This window comes from Callithrix jacchus, chromosome 21, assembly GCF_049354715.1.
Source record: "Callithrix jacchus isolate 240 chromosome 21, calJac240_pri, whole genome shotgun sequence".
Classification (NCBI taxonomy): Eukaryota; Metazoa; Chordata; class Mammalia; order Primates; family Cebidae; genus Callithrix; species Callithrix jacchus.
In genome coordinates, this window is record NC_133522.1 from 49,569,157 (window position 1) to 49,591,561 (window position 22,405).

The 22,405-nt window shown below is 54.5% G+C and overlaps 2 protein-coding genes across 3 annotated transcripts in view; both read left to right on the top strand.

Annotated features, from left to right (window-relative positions):
* Positions 1-22,405, top strand: part of LOC144580655 (uncharacterized) — a 94,347-nt gene that overhangs the window by 46,873 nt on the left and 25,069 nt on the right. The window lies entirely within an intron of this gene.
* AGPAT3 (1-acylglycerol-3-phosphate O-acyltransferase 3) overlaps positions 1-22,405 on the top strand; it is a 128,439-nt gene that overhangs the window by 45,478 nt on the left and 60,556 nt on the right. The window contains exon 1 of one of the 2 annotated variants that reach the window (XM_054249090.2): positions 1,394-1,526. The exons of the other annotated variant lie outside the window; for it this stretch is intronic. The gene's annotated coding sequence lies outside the window, so the exon portion shown is untranslated. Of the gene's footprint in view, positions 1-1,393; positions 1,527-22,405 lie in introns of those variants that run through there. 2 annotated transcript variants of the gene reach the window in all.

The following is a 22,405-nucleotide window of genomic DNA, read 5'->3' on the forward strand; positions in this document are numbered from 1 at the left end:
CAGAGAAGTGAGGCCGGTGTGTGGTGTGAACACCCAAAGCATGACCTGTGGCTGGGATCCCCTGTTTGTGCATTCTCCATTGAGGGGAGCCTGCAGGGTGTGACTCACACCCACCTCTGGGACATGGAGGACAGAGCCGGATGGAGACGGCCCCCCTCTGTATTCCTGGGCTCTTTCTGGGGAATGCCTGTTTGGCCCTGATGGCAGCCGAGGGTTTGTGCTAGGCTGGTCCTGGGCCCATGAGAGGGTGCTAGGCTGCAGAGATTGGAGGCCAATGCCCTGGACGAGCGGAGCACAGGTGTCTCCCAGCAGCTGTGGCTGCACGTACTGCCAGCAGCCGTCTTGGGTCCTAACACAGTGAGGTGAAGGACAGGTGGAGGGGAGGGCCCGCCAGGGCCAGCCTTCCCTCTAGAAGCAAGAGGAAGCCAGCGTGCTGTACGCCCTTGGGGACTGCAGGTGGTGGGTGTTCCTGGCCACTGTGCGGCTCTCACCCTTCTGCTGTGCGTTGGAGGAGGAATTATCTTTGGCCCTGATGTGTGTTGTATACGAGGGGACGGCAGAGGGTTCGGACTTTGATCTGCCACGCTGTGTCTCGTGAAGTCAGGTATTCTGCCGGGGAAGCTTTTGTCTTAGAAACAAATCTCATCCGTGTTCAGGACAAGACTGTGCTTTTCCAACCACCACAGAGGCAGAGGGTTGCAGGTTAATGTGCATGCAGGTTTACATTCGGTATTTACGTCTTCATTACAAAAGTCATACACGCTTATGAAATTAAACATGGAGCCAGATCTAATAAATAATTAAAATTGCGTTCTTCACTCATCCCAAATCCCACTTTTTCCTGGAGGGAGCCACTGTCAGTGCTTTGTGGTTTACCCTCCTAGAGTTTATAAAATTACACGTAAGAACATACACACACACAGTTTCCAAAAATGCATGTACGTGTCATGACATCTCTGCGTTACCTGGTTTCCACTTGTTTTGGGAAACTTTCACCACACTCTAAATGAAGTCCTTCATTAGAGAAGGACTTCATGTTTTTTATGCATGTTCTAAAGAGACACCTAGAGACACACACATGCAGGATAAGAACTGTCTGTGTGACCGCCTCGGAGCACAGTTGATTATCAGTCTGCCGGAAGCAGAGTGTGCTTTCAACACGAAATGTGTGCGTGTGGTTTGGAAGCTGTCCTGGAACTGTGCTCTTGTCTCCTATATCATGGGGCTGGGTGGGGCCAGAAGCGGCTTGTCCTGTCCAACGCAGCGAGGCCTGTCCGGGAAGAGTGCGACCCTGGCCCTCACAGCTCCCTGGCCTTTGGTTTGCCCCGCCTGGCCCAGATGCCGCCTCGCTGGAAGGCGGACTTTGCCTGCTGCCTGCTGCTTCTGCCTTTCTGTCTTGTGCTGTTCCTAAGTTCAAAAGGTGGCAAGGAGACCCTCGGCGCTCCGTGGCCGGGACTGCAGACTCCTTTTCCACCGCGGAGTCGCTCTGGAGCATCCTGCACGGGGTTCCTCCTGTTGGAACACAGGTAAAGGTTCTGAGCATGCACATTTCTGCGTGTTGTATTGACCGGGTTGCCTGCTTTCATGAGCTGGCAGCTCTCCTGCAGTCCTCTGAAGTGTCGGGCAGCGGAGACGGGGGGCGGTGGCCTTCGTCTGACCGTGCCTGGCCACGAGGCTGCTGTGTGTCTGCATCCGTGTGTTTTCTCAGACACTGCCTGCCTGGTGCCCCCCTTACCTCTCAGCGAATGGAATTCAAAGCAGAGCTGCTCCTGGAGCTGCTGGGTTGGGCCCCAGCACATCTTGCCTTGTTGGTCTGGCTTTATCTTGGGGGTCCTGGTGGAACTGCATGGACTCACGGGCGTGGTGGCACAGGGAGCCTGGAGGTATCTTAGTCCTCACAGGCTCTGCTAGGGCATTGCCCTAAGTGTTCTCCTCGTCACTTCCATGTGAATTGGAATCAGGAGGCATGTCCACAGCAACACACAGGCCTGAGCTGGATGGGACCACCGCATGCCTTCAGCCCAGCCCACCAGAGGACAGCGCCGGGGCCACGGGGCAAGCCTGGCTCGAAAGTGAGCCATGTCTCCTTCCTCATGTGGCCTCGTCTCCCTTCCTCGCCCCTCCCAGTGAGGATGAATTTCTCCTGAGGAAGCCACTGGCCATGGGGCAGACATGGCGAGGATGGCAGCCCACCCCCGTGGGCCCCAGGGGTGCTCTGGCTACGGCCAGGAACCTGTGGATCTTCTGTGCAGACGATCGTGTCATGCACAGACGAGGAAAGCTTGCTCTGTTCTTTTTAATCTTTATTTCTCTCCTTTACTCGCCCCATGCCAGTGGCTGCAGGAAGTGCCCCGAGGAACGGGGCCTCACGCCAACTTCTTTCTTAGTCAGTGGTACGTGGCCGTGGACTTCAGCACCTGCCTTTCCTGAGACGAAACGCAGTCATCCTGTCGCTTCTCTCCCTTTGTCACTTACTGTCAATAGTCCCGTTAACTGGTTTTCTATAGTAAACCATTCCTGTGTCCCGGGATAAACCAAATGTGGCCGTGATGTTTTGATCCAGTCCTGGCTGGAGTCAGTTTGGAAACGTGTATTTATTGTGACTATTCCATCACTGTGCGAGGGGAGGCTGGCCCTTCACTAAAGGGCGCTCTGCCGGTCCCTGACGTATACCGTAGTACCTCTAGTATTTGCCCAGCGAGTGACATGCTCACTGTGGCCTGTGAATGAGCACCTCACCGGAATAGTAGTGAGTGTGCCCCCTCCGGGGACGCAGACAATGAGGACGTGTGATATTTTGCACTGGCCCTTGCTTCACTGAGTGTTTTGACTGGAAAGCAGGGTTGAATTTTACTGTGTTGCCTGTCAAGCCTTCTTGTTAAAAAATCAGATGAATTTTGTTAGTCAGTTTCCTCACGGCAAACCATCACTGCATTCATGAAGCAGATCCACTTGGTCATCATCATCATGTATGTGTTGGCTTTTTAATGTGCTGTTAGTGCTGTTTGCTAAATTTTAAAGAAATGTTTGCCTTCATAGTCATCTGAAAAGCAGTGGCTCTCAAATGTATGGGCTCTTTACATTCTTAAAAATTGTTGTGCTGTGTGCAGTGGCTCATCCCTGTAATCCCAGAACTTTGGGAGGCCGAGGCGGGCGGATCACGAGGTCAGGAGTTCGAAACCAGCATGTCCAACATGGTGAAATCCCATCTCAACTACAAATATAAAAATTAGCTGGGCATGGTGGCGCATGCCTGTGGTCCCGTTGCTCAGGAGGCTGAGGCAGGAGAATTGCCTGAACCCAGGAGGCAGAGGTTGCAGTGAGCTGAGATTGTGCCACGGCACTCCAGCCTGGGGGTCAGAGCCAGACTTCATTTAAAAAAAAAAAAAAAATTATTGGCCAGGCACAGTGGTCCACGCCTATAATCCCAACACTTTGGGAGGTCAGGGAGGGTGGATCACCTGAGATTGGGAGTTGGAGACCAGCCTGATCAACATGGAGAAACCCTGTCTCTACTAAAAATACAAAATTAGCCAGGTATGGTGGCGGGTGCCTGTAATCCCAGCTACTCATGAGGATGAGGCAGGAGAACTGCATGAACCCAGGAGGCGGAGGTTATGGTGAGCTGAGATTGTGCCATTGCACTCCAGCCTGGGCAATAACAGTGAAACTCTATCTAAAAAAAAAAAAAAAATTATCTCAAAAGAAAAAAATACTGAGGGCCTGGTGTGGTGGCTCACGCCTGTAATCCCAAACTTTGGGAGGCTGAGGCGGGTGGATTGCTTGAACTCAGAAATGTGAGAGCAGTCTGGGCAACGTGGCGAAATCCTGTCTCTATAAAAAATACAAAAATTATCCAGGCATGGTGGCGCATGCCTCTAGTACCAGCTACTTGTGAGGCTGAGATGGGACGATCACCTGAGCCCTGGGGTTGGAGGTTGTAGTGAGCCGAGATCACTTCATTGCACCCCAGCCTGGGTGACAGAGTGAGACCCTGTCTTAAGAAAAAATTATTGAAGACCTCAAAGAGATTTGCTTTTGAGTTATTGCTCCTGTGGTCCTCAACTTGGGGGTGACTCCCCTTGTCTCCTGGCTGACATTTGGCAATGACAGGAGATGTTTTTAGTTGGTAGCTGCTGGGGGGCAGCCACTTCTGCATCGGCTGCTGAATGCCCTGGGGCACAGCTGGCCCCACAGCAGAGTTATCCCATCCAAAATACCAGGAGTGCCGACGTCAAGAGACTTCCAGTATGGTATTGAAAATACGCTAGGTTAGAAACGAATGCTAAGAGCACTTAAAAATATTTAATAATTCATTTCAGAGTAGCAGCAGTAAACCCAATGCGTACAAAACATATTTTTTCCTGTGTCCTGGGATAAACCAGTTTTTATATAGAAAACCCATAGTTTCCAGAATTAGTAAGGAGAGTACTCCTGTTTTCTGTTTTCACCCGTCTCTGACGTCTGACCTCAGAGGCCGCGGCTGACGTGTCTCTGCCTCTGGGAGCAGCCTCTTGCGCTGTGCCGTGGGGAGGCACATAAAGGAAAGGACGCCGGGTGAGACTGGGCGCCTGTGAAGCGAGGCTCTCGGAACCCCCGCCTGTGAGGTCCGGGCCCCTGGGGTCTCACCACACAGTTTGAGATGGTGATTTAGACAAATTTCCTCCTTCCCTTCCCTCTGCACTCTTTCTCCTTGTGAATGTTATGTCACCGTTGTTTCATTAAAGGGATTGGGACATCTTCCTTCTTTATGTTCTGGGAAAGTTTAATTAATGTTAAAATAGTCTATTCTCATAGGATTTGTAGAATTCACCTGTGAAATCATCTGCCTGTAGTATTTTTTGTTAGAAGCAAATTTAACAGAACTGTTTAACGGATATTTAAATTATTTTTATTTTAATTTTTTTTTTAAGTAAGAGATCTCATGTAGAGTTCTTTTCTTTTTTAGAGATGAAGCCTCACTCTCTTGCCCAGGCTGGAGTGCGGTGGTGTGATCTTGACTCACTGTAGCCCTGACCTCTTGGGCTCAAGCAATCCTCCCGCCTCAGCCTCCTGAGGAGCTGGTGTGCCCCACCGTGCCCAGCTGATTTTTCAATGTTTCGTAGAGGTGGGGGTCTTGCTATATTGCCCAAGCTGGTTTAGACCTCCTGGTTTCAAGGGGTCCTCTCAGCTCAGCCTCCCAAAGAGCTGGTATCACAGGCCTGAGCCGCCACGCCTCACACTCAACTATCTTAATTCTGTAAAAGCAGGTCTTTCCTAATTTTATAAAGTTCCATAAAGATAATTCTGTTTAAACTATCTTTTCCATGGCCACACTTGGTAATTAATTTTTCTCCTAGAAAATTATCTACCTTATCTAGATTTTCAGATTTATTTACATAGAGATGTGCAGTTATTTCTGTGTGTTTTTTTAAAATGATTTTCTTTTGGTGATTATTTTCTCTTTTTTTTTTTTTTTTGCTTTTTTTGAGGCAGAGTCTCCATTTATCACCCAGGCCAGAGTGCAGTGGTGTGATCTCAGCTCATTGCGACCTCCAGATTCAAGTGATTCTCCCGCCTCAGCCTCCCGAGTAGCTGGCACTACAGGCATGTGCCACCATGCACGGCTAATTTTTGTGTTTTTAGTAGAGATGGGGTTTCACCGTGTTGGCCAGACCAGTTTCAAATTCCTGAGCTCAAGTGATCTACCTGCCTTGGCCTCCCAAAGTGCTGGGATTACAGGCATGGGCCACTGCATCTAGCCCCTACTCTTTTCTTAATTTTTATATTTTTATTCTCTATTTTCTTGATTAGGTGTTTTTTTTTTTTGAGACAGAGCCTTGCTCTGTCACCCAGGCTCAGGCTGGAGTGCAGTGGTGTAATCTCGGGTCACCGCAACCTCTGCTTCCCGTATTCAAGCGATTCTCCTGCCTCAGCCTCCTGAGTAGCTGGGATTACAGGAATGAGCCACCACACCTGGCTAATTTTTGTATTTTTAGTAGAGATGGGGTTTCATCATGTTAGCCAGGCTGGTCTCGAACTCCTGACCTTGTAATCCGCCCACCTCGGCCTCCCAAAGTCCTGGGATTACCAGTGTGAGCCACTGCCCCCGGCCTAAGATGATTTACTTCTGTGGAAGGGTGTGGCTCACAGATGGAGCAGTGTTGAGCGCACCCTTGGACAAGGTGGGGAAGGGGTTCTTATCCCTGGTGCAGGCCGTCCTGCTGCTGTGTCGTTCCCTGTTGGCCTGGGTTAGACCACACAGTCTAAGCTAATTCCTATTGGCTATTTTAAAGGGAGCAGGGGTACGAACTGGAGTGGGCGCGGGGGTAGTTTGGCAGGAAGGACCGTTATGGGACAGGTGAGAGCAGGTAAGTAGGGATCAAAGCAGGTGACCAGGATGAGTCAGGACGGGGCAAGGGACCAGGGGAACAGATGTGAACTACTGGTTAGAACTGGTGGAAAAGGTTATTTACTGAAACTACAAGGAAGTTAAACTTTAAAATGGAGAATTAAAGAGTAAGAGAGCTGAACATACTGACACGCTGATTCTCTGAAGAGAAACGTGGGGTTCACTCTATCTAACAATACCCAGGAGAGGGACTGCTGGACCAAATGGTAGATCTGCTTTCAGTTCTGTGGGGAGTCTGCATGTTTTCCATGGCGGATGTGCCTGTTTCCATCCCCACCGGCAGCCTAGAGGTGTTCCCGGTTCCCCACATCCTCGCCAACAAAAATACGGAGTGCCATGGACTTGCGTGTGGCCCTTCCTCGGGGGCTGCGCTCATCCCTGCTGCCGCCTTGCAGTTTAGTGTACGCACTGCTGAAGCAGGCACGTGTGTCTCCGTTTTCTTCCCAAATAGTCTAAAGATCTTGGAGCCGGGACTTTGGTTCCACGGTGTTTTCAAACCGGGTTTCCTGGTGCGTGGGTGCCGTGTGGGTGCCATGTGGGTGCCGTGCAGGCATCTGCATCTCTGCGCCTGGAGTCTGAGGGGCCTCTCCGGACAGGATCCTGGTTGTCACCTGGAGCTCGGAGGAGGGAAGGGACGGCACTGCAGGCGGGGCTCTGACCACATCTGCAGCCCTTCCAGAGAGTGTGGCTGCGCCTTTTTAGTCTGTTTCTTCCGTTTCAAATGCCCACAGCATGCTGGGATGCTCATCTTGTCTTCAACCCTGTGTGTGTGTGTGAGAGAGTGCACGAGTGTGAGAGTGTGAGGGATTGTGAGTGTGAGATTGTGAGTGTGTGAGAGATTGTGAGAATGTGAGATTGTGAGTGTGTGAGAGATTGTGAGAATGTGAGATTGTGAGAATGCATGAGTATAAGAGATTGTGAGGGTGTGAAGCATCTGAGTGTCACTGACAGTGTGCGTGCAGGTGTGAGCGTGAGTGCTGAGTGTGTGAATGTGTGTGAGTGTGACTCAGGGCCAAGAGGAGAGAACGCAGCTGGGCAGGTGATGCTTGGTGAGTGAGATCCTGTGTTGTCATAAGAAACACACATTTGGTCTCAGCCCTGGTTCCCGGCAGGCACACAGTTCCTACAACCTTGGGTGCTGAGTGTCTTTTTGTGTGCTAATGAGGTGACTGTGGCTGGGGCTCCTGGACAGCCTCCTGGGGGACTGGTTGCCAGGGCAGCTGACCACGTGATTAGAGGTTGGAACTGCACCCGTGGACCTCTGGGGAGTGGAGGGAGCCCGCAGACGTGGACTTGATCACCAGTGGCCGGTGCTGTGCTCCATCCTGCCTGTGTGCTGAGGCCTCCACAGACTCCCTAAAGGACAGTGTTTGGGGGGCTGGTGGGCTGCCCAGCACGGGGAGGTTCTGGGAGGGTGGAGCCCTGGGGAGGGCGTGGAAGCTCCGAGCCCCTGCCCCGTCCCTCGCCCTGTGCATCTCTTCATCTGTACCCTTTCTAATGCCCTTTATAATAACCAGCAAATGTGTCTCCCTCCCTGAGTTCTGTGAGCTGCTCTGGCAAATTAATCGAACCCGAGGAGGGGTCATTGGAAACCCACCCTGAGCTGGCGGTCAGAAGCACTGGCTACAACCTGGAGCGTGCCCTTGGCACTGGGCAGTGCTGTGCTCTGAACACCCCAGGGCTTGCTCTGCGCCCCGTCTGCCCGGCTGTCCATCATAACATCCAGATCCTTCCTAACACCCTTTATGATAAACCAGCAGACACTGTTTCCCAGAGTTCTGTGCGCCGTCCTAGCAAATTATCAAACTCAAGGAGGGCACCATGGGAACCCCAGCTTCCAGCCGGGGTCAGGAGCACAGGTCACGAGTGGGACCTGTGTCTCGTGGGCGAGGCCTGGCGCTGTGGGATTTTCTGATGCTAAAATCCCCACCTGTTTTGGTGAGCAGAGCATTGTGTGCTGAGTGTTGGATGCGGGGTGGAAAGGAAGGACAGTTTGTTTTCGTCTGTGGTGACACCCTGAGCCGTGTCAGGAGATGAGTGACTGCAGTGCTCGTCAGTGTGCAGGGCCTTTGCCAGTCACTCGGTGGGTAATAAAAAGCTGGGTTGGTGGTGGTGGTTCTGTTCATCAGTTATTGGCTCCACACTGCTGATTCTCTGAGCCCTTTTTTTTCTAGGGATAAAGCATTAATTACCTTTCTAACAAGATACTAACCTCCTTGACAGCCTCCCACTCTGAGCTGGTGTCTGGAGAGGGCAGGCCTGTCCTTCCCTACAAGGTGTGGGGTGAGTGTGGAGAGGACATTGCATGGCTCCCAGAGGGTCATGGTCACTGTGAGTGTTGGGACATTCTTTTCCTGATTTCTGTGTCTCTTCATGCCATTTTTGTGAAGGTTTAGCAAATACTCAATAGACTATTGTGAGAATATGAGCCTCTTTATTTGGGGGAGATTTTTCATCACGGAAAAGATTTCCTTTTTAGAAATTGAAATCCTTGATCTCACCACCTAGGTAAAAAAAAAAGACGGGGCCGGGTGTGGTGGCACATGCCTGTAATCCCAGCACTTTGGGAGGCTGAGGCGGGTGGATCACATGAGGTCAGGCATTCGAGACCAGCCTGAGCAACATGGTGAAACCCCGTCTCTACTAAAAATACAAAAACTTAGCCCTGCGTGGTGGTGTGCACCTGTCATCCCAGCTACTTGGGAGGCTGAGGCAGGAGAATAGCTTGAACCTGGGAGGTGGAGGTTGTAGTGAGCCAAGATGGCGCTGCTACACTCCAGCCCAGCGACAGTGCAAGACTCTGTCTCAAAAAAAAAAAAAAAAAGAACAAGAAAGAAAGAGAAAGATGAGACAGGTCCATGAGGAGGAGGGTTTGGGGCTGGTGTTGGTTAGGTGCGTGGACAGGAGCTGCTCGGAGGCGCTGCCTGCTTCTGCTCTGGTACATCCACTCCCTGTCGTCCATGCAAGGAAACACCAATAAAGCAGTGTCTTGTCATTTTCAGAAGTCAAGTTGCCTACAAGGAACTCTGTTATTTTGTGCTTTGAGAAAGAAAATATTCTGAGTTCAGACATGCTTGGGTCAGGGGATTTCTGTGGCCACTTGCGGCCCACTGGGTCTCTAGACCTGGGGTTTCAGTAGCTTCCTGTGGACTATTGGATTTCTAGGCCTGGGGGTTCTGTGGCTTTCTGTGGCCTGCTGGGTCTCTGGGCTGGGGTTTCCATGGCCTCTTGTGGCCTGCTATGTCTCTGGGCCAGGGTTTACGTGGCCTCCTGTGGCCCACTGGGTCTCTTGGCTGGGGTTTTCATGGCCTCCTGCGGCCCACTTGTCTCTGGTCTGGGGTTTTGTGGCCTCGTGCCACCCACTGGGTCTCTGCTTCTGGGCTGGGTGCTGCCCCCGTCTGTGGTGTGAGTCTCTGGAGCTGGGGTCCTGGAGACTCCTAGGGGCTCCTCCAGGAAGGGGTTCCTGCTTCTCCTCTCCTATGCTGCTGCTCCCATGGCCAGGCCCAGTAGTGTGGGGTGGGCAGAGCTGGCCTCTGCTGTGGTGTGGTCACAGAGGGGTTTAATGAGCTGCACCCAGTGACACGGGGGGGGGGCCTGTCCAGCACCTGGGACAGGGATGAGTACCCCGGGGTCTCAGGGCATGTGGAGGCCCAGGCTGCTGGGGGAGTCTCACAGAGCACGTGTATGATGCGTTTATCAGGGCCCTTCTCAGCCTGGGGACAAGGAGCAGATGTGATGGAGGAGGCTCCCGTCCTTGTGGGGGTGGCCAGGCGAGGATGGCGAACACATCAGCAGACAGGAAGTGCCAGGGACAGCGTGCAAAGGAGCGCAGCCCCCAGGACCTGGGCCGAGCCACGCAGGGGCCTGCTTCATTCCTCGAAGAAGGCTGCCGGCCTGGGACCTTCCTTAACCCCACCCTCAAGGCACAGAGAGGCTGGGCCTGGGTCCCCCCACTGGCACGGGCTGTGACCCGTGACAAAGGCTGGAGGCTGGGCTGGAGCCACCTGCTCTGTGGGAAACAGCAGTGTGCGCTGGGCTTCCACGGGGTCTTCTAGCTCAGGGCTGCGGCTCAGGAGCCACAAGCCAGGCAGGGCTCTCCATCGGTGTTGGGGCTGCCAGGAGGATGGACTGCATTTGTTCCATGTATGATGTGACCAGCCGCCCTGTGGTGGTGGCAGAGGCAGCCTGGGGTCTGGATGTGGGGCGCCTGTCCCCACTGGGGCGGGCTCTGGGATATGAGTATCTGTTATATGTCAGGACTCTCTGTTTCTTCCCACACTCATACAGGGATATTAGATTGTAAAGGGTGTACTTCCCAAGGGAAACAGCTGCAGGTGTCTACGCTGGCACGAGGAAAACAAACCCAGACAGCACTGGGTTCATTCCAGGAGAGGGAGATGGAATCCAGGAGAGGGAGATGGAATAATCCAGGAGAGGGGGGTGGAATAATCCAGGAGAGGGGGATGGAATAATCCAGGAGAGGGAGATGGAATAATCCAGGAGAGGGAGATGGAATAATCCAGGAGAGGGGGATGGAATAATCCAGGAGAGGGGGGTGGAATAATCCAGGAGAGGGGGATGGAATAATCCAGGAGAGGGGGGTGGAATAATCCAGGAGAGGGAGATGGAATCCAGGAGAGGGAGATGGAATAATCCAGGAGAGGGGGGTGGAATAATCCAGGAGAGGGGGGTGGAATAATCCAGGAGAGGGGGATGGAATAATCCAGGAGAGGGGGGTGGAATAATCCAGGAGAGGGAGATGGAATAATCCAGGAGAGGGGGGTGGAATAATCCAGGAGAGGGAGATGGAATAATCCAGGAGAGGGAGATGGAATAATCCAGGAGAGGGAGATGGAATAATCCAGGAGAGGGAGATGGAATAATCCAGGAGAGGGGGATGGAATAATCCAGGAGAGGGGGATGGAATAATCCAGGAGAGGGGGGTGGAATAATCCAGGAGAGGGGGGTGGAATAATCCAGGAGAGGGAGATGGAATAATCCAGGAGAGGGAGATGGAATAATCCAGGAGAGGGGGATGGAATCCAGGAGAGGGGGATGGAATCCAGGAGAGGGGGATGGAATAATCCAGGAGAGGGGGGTGGAATAATCCAGGAGAGGGGGTGGAATAATCCAGGAGAGGGGGGTGGAATAATCCAGGAGAGGGGGATGGAATCCAGGAGAGGGGGGTGGAATAATCCAGGAGAGGGAGATGGAATAATCCAGGAGAGGGGGGTGGAATAATCCAGGAGAGGGAGATGGAATAATCCAGGAGAGGGAGATGGAATAATCCAGGAGAGGGAGATGGAATAATCCAGGAGAGGGGGATGGAATAATCCAGGAGAGGGGGATGGAATAATCCAGGAGAGGGGGGTGGAATAATCCAGGAGAGGGAGATGGAATAATCCAGGAGAGGGAGATGGAATCCAGGAGAGGGGGGTGGAATAATCCAGGAGAGGGAGATGGAATCCAGGAGAGGGGGGTGGAATAATCCAGGAGAGGGAGATGGAATCCAGGAGAGGGCGGTGGAATAATCCAGGAGAGGGAGATGGAATCCAGGAGAGGGGGGGGTGGAATAATCCAGGAGAGGGAGATGGAATAATCCAGGAGAGGGAGATGGAATAATCCAGGAGAGGGGGATGGAATAATCCAGGAGAGGGGGGTGGAATAATCCAGGAGAGGGGGGTGGAATAATCCAGGAGAGGGAGATGGAATAATCCAGGAGAGGGAGATGGAATAATCCAGGAGAGGGAGATGGAATAATCCAGGAGAGGGAGATGGAATAATCCAGGAGAGGGAGATGGAATAATCCAGGAGAGGGAGATGGAATAATCCAGGAGAGGGGGATGGAATAATCCAGGAGAGGAGGTGGAATAATCCAGGAGAGGGGGGTGGAATAATCCAGGAGAGGGGGGTGGAATAATCCAGGAGAGGGAGATGGAATAATCCAGGAGAGGGGGATGGAATAATCCAGGAGAGGGGGATGGAATAATCCAGGAGAGGGAGATGGAATAATCCAGGAGAGGGGGATGGAATAATCCAGGAGAGGGAGATGGAATAATCCAGGAGAGGGGGTGGAATAATCCAGGAGAGGGGGTGGAATAATCCAGGAGAGGGAGGTGGAATAATCCAGGAGAGGGGGGTGGAATCTTGTATAGGGGAATCCGGGAGAGGAGGGTGGGATCCAGGCCAGGTGCACCCTTAGGCTTGCCGCCTCGGACCTATTCCCACCATTCCCACCAGCGCACCCCCAGCGCACAGCTCTTTATGCTGCAGTCGGAGGCACTGGCATCAAGTGGGGTGGGGGGAGCTGCTCTCAGGGGGACACTCCATGTACCTCCAGATGCATGCACTTGGGGACCGGGTAGTGCCTCGGGAAGCAGCCTGCACTGATAGTAGGATCTACAATTTAAGATACGTTAGTTTTTCCCCTATGAAAAGGAGAGAAAGTTTCTCCCTACTCCACTCTCATACATAACACAGAACACAGCCATGATGAGCTGCCCGGATATTTCCCCACCCCAAGCAGTTCTCCTGGGCACACCAGCTGGGGGTCCTTAGTTCCACTCAGCTCCGATGCTGTGGGCCTGGAGTTCGTGTCAGATGCCCGGGGCCAGGGCTCAGTCCCACAAGACTGCCCTGCTGTCAGATGCCAGTCCCAGGCTGTGACCCATGACCCAGCTGGCTGGAAGCTGGGGCTCCTACAGTGCCTTTGAGTTGGCTCACGAACTCCAGAAAGCCCTGACTCCGTCTGCTGGCTTATTGTAAAGGGTGTCACGAAGGATCCGATGGACGGCCAGGTGGAGGGGGTGCAGGGTGAGGCCTGGGGGGTCCTGGGTGCCTGGGCTTCTGTCTCTGGGGAGCTGGGGTGCATGGGCCTCCCAGCATGTGGGTGAGTTCGCCAACCCTGAAGCCTGGTGTTCAGCCCCTGTGCTTCCTGGAGCAGGTGCGCAGCGGTGCTGTCCTGGGCCGCACCGGTCACCTGTCACTTGGGGATTGAAAGGGCTTGTTAGGAGTAACCCGTAGGAAATATAAGGTTTTAGGAACTTTGTACAGGAACCAAATAGAACAGCAGATGCTCCTGTCGCTCTTCCCACTCAGGAAATCACAAGGAATTTAGGAACTTGGTGTATCTGCTGTTTATCACGCAGCTTCCAAGGTCCGCACCGTTAGGAGCAGGCTCTGCCTTTGCAAGCGCTTTCAGGAATAGCAGACCTATCTTCCTCCTGTTAACAGCCAAGTGGTCAGAGTGGGGGCCGCCGCCCCGCCATGCCCCAGAAACCCTGGCCTCCTCCTAATTCGTGCTCAGGCCCTGTCTTCTGTGCTCCTCTGTGGCTCTAGCTGCTGGTCTCAAGCGGCTGCCTTGCCCCGGCCACTTCATCTGTATTCCAGGCAGGAGAGTTGAGAAGAGTATGCCTGGGCTTTTCCTTTTGAAGACTCTCCCTGAGCCCCGCCCCACTGTGAGGGACTGTCACCTGTGGGCTGGGTGCAGGGCTGTCGTGCTGTGAGGAGCATCGGAGGTGCATTGGGGATGGCAGCCCGCACCTCCTGCAACGTGGCAGAGCTGTGAGGATTTCCAGCCCTGTGTGTCTGACCTCTCACCCGAGCTGCTGTGAAGAGGTGTTTTCGTGCTTCTTCGTGGACTCTTCCTCATGGCACTTCAGCCACGGCGCTGACACGTGGTCACCCCACTCCTGACTTGGCCTCTTCTGTGGGCTGGGGCCTGGTCAGGCCCCCGTGCTCAGTCTCTCTGTGACAGTGAGAAGGGGAAGACAGCCAAGGCGCCCGCCTGGGCAGGACTCTCTTCCCTTGCTGGCACTGGTCCAGCTGCTGTGGACGGCCGTGGGCACTGTCGCAGGCCCTCCTGTGGGCACTGCAGGCCATGTTGCTGGCTGCTTCTGCTGTCCTGGTTGCAGGGACTCTGGGTCATAGGGGAGGAGGGCAGGGCTCGTCCCTCTCCTCGGGCAACAGAGGATCCAGCAAGATTGTTCTGTCCCTGCCCTGCCCTGCCCCTCCCAGCCCGGGTAGGCAGATAAAAGCCAGGGCCCCACACTTCTGCCATCTCCTGCTGCTCACACGCTCCAGCCAGGGACCTGCCCTGTGCGTCCAACAGGTGAGGTCTGCCGGGCTGCCCCTGAGCAGAGCTCTGTCTTCCCGGCTGACTCTGAGGCAACTGAGTCATTGTAAGTGGACTACAGGGGGAGGGAGAACGGGAGCTTGGGGCCCTGCTCTCAGACCCCACGCTGTCGCCAAACCTGTACCCTCTGGGCTGGACTCTTCCTCAGCCCCAGCCCCAGCGCCCCCCGGCTCTGCCCAGTCCTCTCAGGGGGCATTGGCTTGTAGTCCCTTGGCTGTTGCCCCCCACCCCGTACATAATCCTGTGTGGACTCGGGCACCTGCGACATTTCTAGCCTGTGCCTGTCTCCAGCACCACACCCCTACACGGAGCTCCCGAGTCCGCCCCACGTCCTCTGTCAGGGCAGGCCGAGGAGTAACAAAGCCAGCCCCAGCCCCTCTGGTGTGGTGGCTGCCAGCCCCACACAGCTGCCCGCTCAGGAGAGGTGGCGAGGTCCACGTGTGAGGCCCTGTGAGCTGGAGATAGTGTGGGATTTCACGGTGTCCGAGGGAGAAGTCTGTGGTGTTTTGGGCATGGTGGGTTACGTAAAACACATCATTAAAGTGAATTCCACCTTTCTCTGTTTTACTGTGGCCACTGGAACATTCAGTGGCACGGTGGCTGCTGAGTGTGGCTAGCCTTCTCCCGCTGGGTCAGCCCCATGGTAGAGGTCATCTTTAGACTTTTCTCTGAGACACAGACACCTGCTTGGGACAGGGACTCCAGCTGTTCCGCCCTGTCCTCCGCAGCGGTGAAATCTGGAGCATTCTTGAGTAATGCGCTGGTGTTGAGAAGGTGCTGAGCCACCCCCTGCTGTCCTTGGCTGAGCAGGCTGTTTGCCTGGGGACCACGTCAGGTAACGCGTAGGACAGTGAGGGGTGGTCTAGCTGGGAGGGCATGTGTGCATCTGTGTGGCAGGAATGGGAGTGATTTCATCTGGGATCCCCTGGGGTTCCCAGGGCTGGCTCCAGTGTTTCATTCTCCCAGAGAGCAGACGGCTGCAGGGGCCACACGTGCTTGAGAGGAACCCCACCTGGAAGCCTCCCATTATAGCACGGAGCAGGAAACTCCGTAATAGTGTCACACAATGTCACAACGTGTGACTGCATTTAACAATCACATATGTCCAGAAGAATCGACATGGGATTTTTGTTTCTTTAATAAAAACGACAGCCAGGTGTGGTGGCTCATGCCTATAATCCCGGCAGTTTGGGAGGCCAAGGCAGGGGGATCACTTGAGGTCAGGAGTTTGAGACCAGCCTGGCCAATATGAGGAAATCCCATCTCTACTAAAAATACAAAAAATTAGCCGGGTGTGGGTGGGTGCCTGTAATCCCAGCTACTTGGGAGGCTGAGGCAGGAGAATCGCTTGAACCCAGGAGGTGGAGTTTCCAGTGAGCCGAGATTGTACCATTGCACTCCAGCCTGGGCAACAGAGCAAGACTGTCTCAAAGCAAAAGAAAGAGTGAGACAGGGTTTTGCCATGTCGCCCAGGCTGGTGGGCTCAAGGGATCTGCCCGCCTCAACCTCCCAAAGTGCTGGGATCACAGGTGTGAGCCACCGACCAACACCAGATCTTAACAGTGGCCAGTCTTGGGGATGGAGAGGGGTTGAGGGCTGGGAGCCCCCTTCTGACCACGTACCTCGGCTTGATTTAAAATTTTTACAGCAAGGTGAATTGCTCTCTTTTATAAAACATCATTACTTTACAAAACCTTGTGTTTTTAATTTTGCGGGGTACATACTAGGTATACGTATTTATAGATTAGCAGAATCTTTTTTAAACACAGGGTTTTTTGCCTGAAATGTTTTCATTGCAGCTGAAGGACTGGGTGGGTCTGTCTCCCCAGGCTGAGGCTGTCAGGCTGCTGCTCTGGGTCAGCTGGAGGCCTGAGTCTTGTTTCTTCCCAATCCACCGAGACCTGATTTTAGAAGTGAGTGAAAGCAAGCTCCTTCTGAGTGCCTGGCGCCTCCCTGCTCTTCCCGTCCAAAACCACAGCAGGCTTCTTTCCAGCTGGAGGCTCGTGTTCTCAGCTGATGGGAAATCTTTTCAGAGATGATGTGAGATGAACACCTGGGTTGGTTTCGGTCCTCAGCTCCTGTCTATGGGAGCAGTGATTTTGTGGTGAGATGGCCTGGGGGTGAGTCTTGATTCTGCTGCTAACTCGGTGTGACCCTTTGGGCAAGCTACTGACCCTCTCTGTGCCTCGGTCTCCTCATCCGTAAGGTGTAAGGAGTGAGCGTGTGGGGCCACAAAGTTGCCGGGGTGGGCCTGGCCTGCAGAGGGACCTGGTGAGGGAAACTAACGTGCCTGGGAATGGGCCCCCCAGCTCAAGTTAGGACGCCTTGTCCAAAATTCTAGAACTCGCCCTGCTGGTGTTTGGGGAGAATGCACGCTCCCTCTCCAGGGAGCTGGGCCTGCTGCGTCCTGGCAGGGCTGACGTGGTGCCTGCTTCCCTGTGCCCTGGGAAGCTGAGCCAGCTGGATGCGGCTCTTGGATGCAGCAGAAACAGGGAATAACCACTCGGCTCGCCGGAAGCCATGGTCCTTGCTGGACATGGAAGGCTCCCGTGCAATAAGAAGGGATGATTTCAGGCAGGCCAAGGGCGTGGTGGTTTAAACTCCAGCCACAGCCATCCTCTTCACCGGGCTTCCAGGAGGACCACTGCCCTGAGTTTGACACCATCACTGTTTAGAAAGTACCTGCTGAGAATCACTGACACAGCGTTAAGGAACACACACACACACACACACACTCACAGACACACACTCACAGACACACACACTCACTCTCACAGACACACACACTCACTCTCACAGACACACACACACTCACACACTCACAGACACACTCACAGACACACACACTCACACTCACTCTCACAGACACACACAGACACACACACTCTCAGACATACACACACTCACACACACTCTCAGACACACACACTCTCACACACACACACTCACAGACACACACTCACAGACACACACACTCACTCTCACAGACACACACACACACTCACAGTCATACTCTCATAGACACACACTCACAGACACACACACTCTCACACACTCACAGACACACACACTCACTCTCACAGACACACACACACTCACACACTCACAGACACACTCACAGACACACACACTCACACTCACTCTCACAGACACACACAGACACACACACTCTCAGACATACACACACTCACACACACTCTCAGACACACACACTCTCACACACTCACACACACTCACAGACACACACTCACAGACACACACACTCACTCTCACAGACACACACACACTCACAGACATACTCTCATAGACACACACTCACAGACACACACACTCTCACACACTCACAGACACACACACTCACTCTCACAGACACACACACACACACTCACAGACACACTCACAGACACACACACTCACACTCACTCTCACAGACACACACAGACACACACACTCTCAGACATACACACACTCACACACACTCTCAGACACACACACTCTCACACACTCACACACACTCACAGACACACAAACACTCACAGACACACACACTCACAGGCACACACAGACACACACACACTCTCACAGGCACACACACACTCTCAGGCACACACAGACACACACACACACACTCTCACAGACATACATACACATGATCCCTGTCATTCTGGGAAGCAGCCGAGTTCTGTTTCCCGACCCCCCTCACCCCAAGGGAGGAAGTGAGTGAGGGCACAGGGCCCCTCTCTGAGGCCAGGCAGTGGCCCTCCCCAACCTCCCCTTCCACTTTCTGGTGCCCCAGCAGGTCCCTGGTCAGTCCCTGGGAGCACTCAGGCTGCAGTGAGAGTTCATGGAGAGACAGGTGGACTGGGCACGCAGTGTGTGCCGAAGACACTGAAAACCCCCACCAATGGCAGTTCCCTCTCAGGTCCTTGGCTTCTAGACCTTTCTCTTCCCTTCCTCCCTGGGATCATCCTCCTGAGGGGGCTCTGCCTGTAGGGAGAGGTGGGGACTGAGGCTTCCTGTGCTTGTGACAGGCCGTCCGGCCCGGGGCGTCCGTGCTAAGAACATGCGTGTTAGTCCACGTGTGCACGTGCTAAGAACATGTGTGTTAGTCCACGTGTGCACGCGCTTGCTCCCAGCATCCCTCGGGGCCAGTGTTTGATCAGCCGTCTCCCAGGCAGCTATGTGGCCTTATCCAGTAACTTCAGCAATCAGGTAAACACAGCAGGTGTCACCAAGCCTGTCCCTATTGCGGGGCATTCAGGTTATCTCTGTGTTTCTTTTTATTTTGAAACAGACTCGGAGGCCAGGTGTGGCTCACACCTGTAATCCCAGCACTTTTGGAGGCCGAGGCAGGTGGATCACCTGGGGTCAGGAGTTCGAGACCAGCCTGGCCAACCTGGTGAAATCCTGTGTCTACTTAAAATACAAAACTTAGCTAGGTGTGATGGTGCACGCTTGTAATTCCAGCTACCCAGGAGGCTAAGGCAGGAGAATTGCTTGACTTGGGAGGCAGAGGTTGTAGTGAGCTGAGATTGTGCCACTGCATTCTAGCCTGGGCAACAGAGTGAGACTCTGTCTCAAAAAAATAAAATTAAAAAAAAGAAAAGAAAAGAAACAGGGTCCGGCTCTGTCGCCCAAGCTGGAGTGAAGATCACAGCTCACTGCAGCCTCCACCTCCTGGGCTCAAGCGGTCCTTCCACCTTGGCCTCCCAAAGTGCTGGGATTATAGGTGTGTGCCAGCACACCGGCCTCTCTGTCTTTTTTGACTACTGTACACACTGTGGGAGGGACCATTCTGCTTACGGCGTGACAGTTTCACAGCTGACCACTTTTACTTTATCGAAATAGGGTGAGGTTCATCAAGAGGTTGTGCAGAGCAGTGTGGGCGGTGCCCTGGAGGGCCCAGCGCCTCCGCCTGGGGACAGAGGCCTCGCTTCTCCCGACCCTTAGTCTGCAGGGCTCCGTGCCACTCCCTGTGTGGTTTTAAGGTTCGACATGAGTTTCAGCGTCTTTACTTGGGACGGTTAGGAGCTGCTGCATGTGCATTTGAAGATCCGTGGTAATTGTTCCAGCAGGTTTCACGCCTGAAACTACGTCTTGTTTCGAAATCTTGCTTTTCATGTAGGAGTTTTCCTTCTGCGATGTGTTTCAAGCTGGGGCACTCATTACTGGAAATGCAACCAGATTTACTGAGGAGGGCGTGTTCGCGTGTGTTTGGCGACCTACAGATACTACACATACAGAGCTGTCTAATTTTGTTTCACAGTGAGCTGAAACGTATTCCCACGCCAATCCTTTGTGCCCTTCGGAGTTTGTGCCTCCGTCCCGCCCTAGGTGGCTCCGACAGGCTCCTCAGCCGTGCTACCCACCACCCCCACATTGTCTGCACGTGACTGTGGCTGTCTTTAGGTGGCCACACAATTCTGTCCCCGTCAGACGTGACACATTCTGAAAACCGTGCGTTCTCCTTATTCCAGTGTGAGGTGCCAGAGTGGCCATGGCCAGTCTCCTGTGACCTTCGGAAGGAGGCCCCTGCCCCCTTGGTGGGTGCCCCGTGTGGGTGGGGAGCTCTGTGTGCCCACCTTTCACTGAAGCGGGGCTTGTACGGCTGTGCGGTGGTGTAGGACGGTTCTCACGGGCTCCCGAGCGCAGGAGACGGGCCTGGCTCTGGGGCATCTGTGGCCGTGTGTGCTTTGTTTGGTTTGCTTAGTAACCCGCGCTGTGTCCCCATGTGAATTGCAAGGACACCGTGTCACCCGGTGCCTGCCATCCCCGCTTGTTCCTGGAGCCTCTGCCACATGGCCTGCACTGAACCCCAGAGTGAGTCAAAACCAGGAGCCTTCCCATGGTGGGGCTTCTATTTTTATTTGTGTCCTTATTCGTTTATTTAAAGATGTGAAGGGCATGTGGGGTTGGCAGAACAAGACGGAGCCGCCTGCTGGCCACGGCAAAGCCACCTCCCCGGGCGCTGCTGTCCTGGGCAAAGCCTGGTCCCTGCAGGACTGGACACAGCTTCCCAGAGCCCTCGGGGCCAGTGCACGTGGCAGGGTGGGGGGTACGTGCAGGGCTTGGCCTGTGGATGCTGCTCCTCCCTGGGATGGAGGGAGAAGGCGTGGCCCGAATTCCTCAGGCAGGAGGGTGGGCAGGGTGGGCAGCAGAGGCTGTGGGCCCGTGAGTGCTGGGCCTCGACCCTCCCTGTTGAGGTCCCGCCCCCATCACTGGCCTGGCTGAGCACTGAGCTAAATCCAGATAAACAGGTTGGTGAGATGGCGCGCCCAGCTGGCTCGCAGCGTCTCATTAACCTCATAAATGTCCTTCTGTCTGGGCCGCAGGCGACAGACGCGTCCTCTTGAGTGAGCGAGCGCCGATAGCCCAGTCAGGCTGGAGAGAGAGGACCTGAGTGCCTTTCCTCCTAGAACTGAGGTGCCTCGTGCTGGTGGTTCTGTGTGTGTCAGGAAGTCACAGATCCACAGAGTCTTTGAAGAAAGTGGGGAATAGTTATCAACCGCCGCTCCACGGAGAGTCTGAGGCGGAGAGGTCGGGTTTCCCCTTTGGGTGCCCTGCCCCTAGGACACGGTGGTGGGAGGTCTCAGGGCAGAGCCGCTGCGAGGTGGGGTAGGGGCTCAGATGCCAGCACCCGTGTGCCCGGTTCCCCATCCTGGGCCTGACAGTCACTTTGTGGTCCTGGGCAGGATATTTTCAGGGGCAGTGATGCTAGTGGGGAAAACTGCTGAGCACTGAGCGATCATTCGTGTAAAGCGCCTGTCATTGAGTGTGACCTCAGCGTGGCCCATGTGACCTCAGCGTGGCCCGTGTGACCTCAGTGTGGCCCGCGTGACCTCAGCGTGGCCCATGTGACCTCAGCGTGGCCCGCGTGACCTCAGCGTGGCCCGCGTGACCTCGGCGTGGCCCGCGTGACCTCGGCGTGGCCCGCGTGACCTGGCTGTGGTGTCTCAGCAGCACCACCTTTCTTCCTTTTCCTGTTCCCTCAGCCTTTCTCAGGCCTTGCGGACACCAAGCCCTGCCCGGTGAAATCAGAGGCTGCAGACCCCAACTGTGGGAGTCCGCAGTGGACAGGCCTGGGGAGACAAGGGTGGGTGGGTATTTCTGTCCAGGTGAGGAGAAGGTGGGGATGAGGTGGGGGAGGGTGCCCGCCTGGGCTGAGGGGAACAGAGGGAAGCAGGGCTTGCTGGCACATTGAGGGGGCCGCTGTAGGGGCAGCAGGAGGCAGCTCCCCAGGTGTCCCCACACCAGGCTGGCGTGCAGTCCTCAGGCTGCTGGTGACACATGCAAGGGGCCTGCTGCCCTGTCCTCTCAGGCAGGCGCCTCCTCCTTCCCGCGTGTTCCTGTTCTGCATTGCAGGTAGTTTTTAAGGGCTTTGTTTTTATGGCCCCCCTACGTGAGGTCCTGGGACGAGGGCTTTGGGGCTCTGGAGTTGGGTGAGTGGTGTCTCAGCAGCACCACGTTTCTATCTGAGGCTCATCAGGGACCCAGTGTGGGGCCCTGGGGCGGGTTTGCCGTCGCCTCTTCTCAAAGGGCCCGTGACTAGGTGGCCCAATGAACCTCCAGGCTGGTTTCCTTGTCCGGACCCAGGGTCAGGGACCCCAGACTCGGGGAGCGTCAGCGAGGGAAGCAGAGCTTTTGGAAACCGCGTCACAGTGACACCTGCGTGCAGGTCGCCCACATCCCTCGCGTCTGGTCCTAGTGGCTTCCCACTGTTGGGGGTCGTTAATCTCACCTGCAGTTTCGCTCAGTCGCTCGCATGAGAAAGGGAGTGTGGAAACTTCATGGGATTTATCTGAAGAAAGATTTTATTGACATCCTAAAAACAGGCTATTTTACGTCATGGCTCTCAGGAGGCCTCCGGGAAGTTGCGTCTG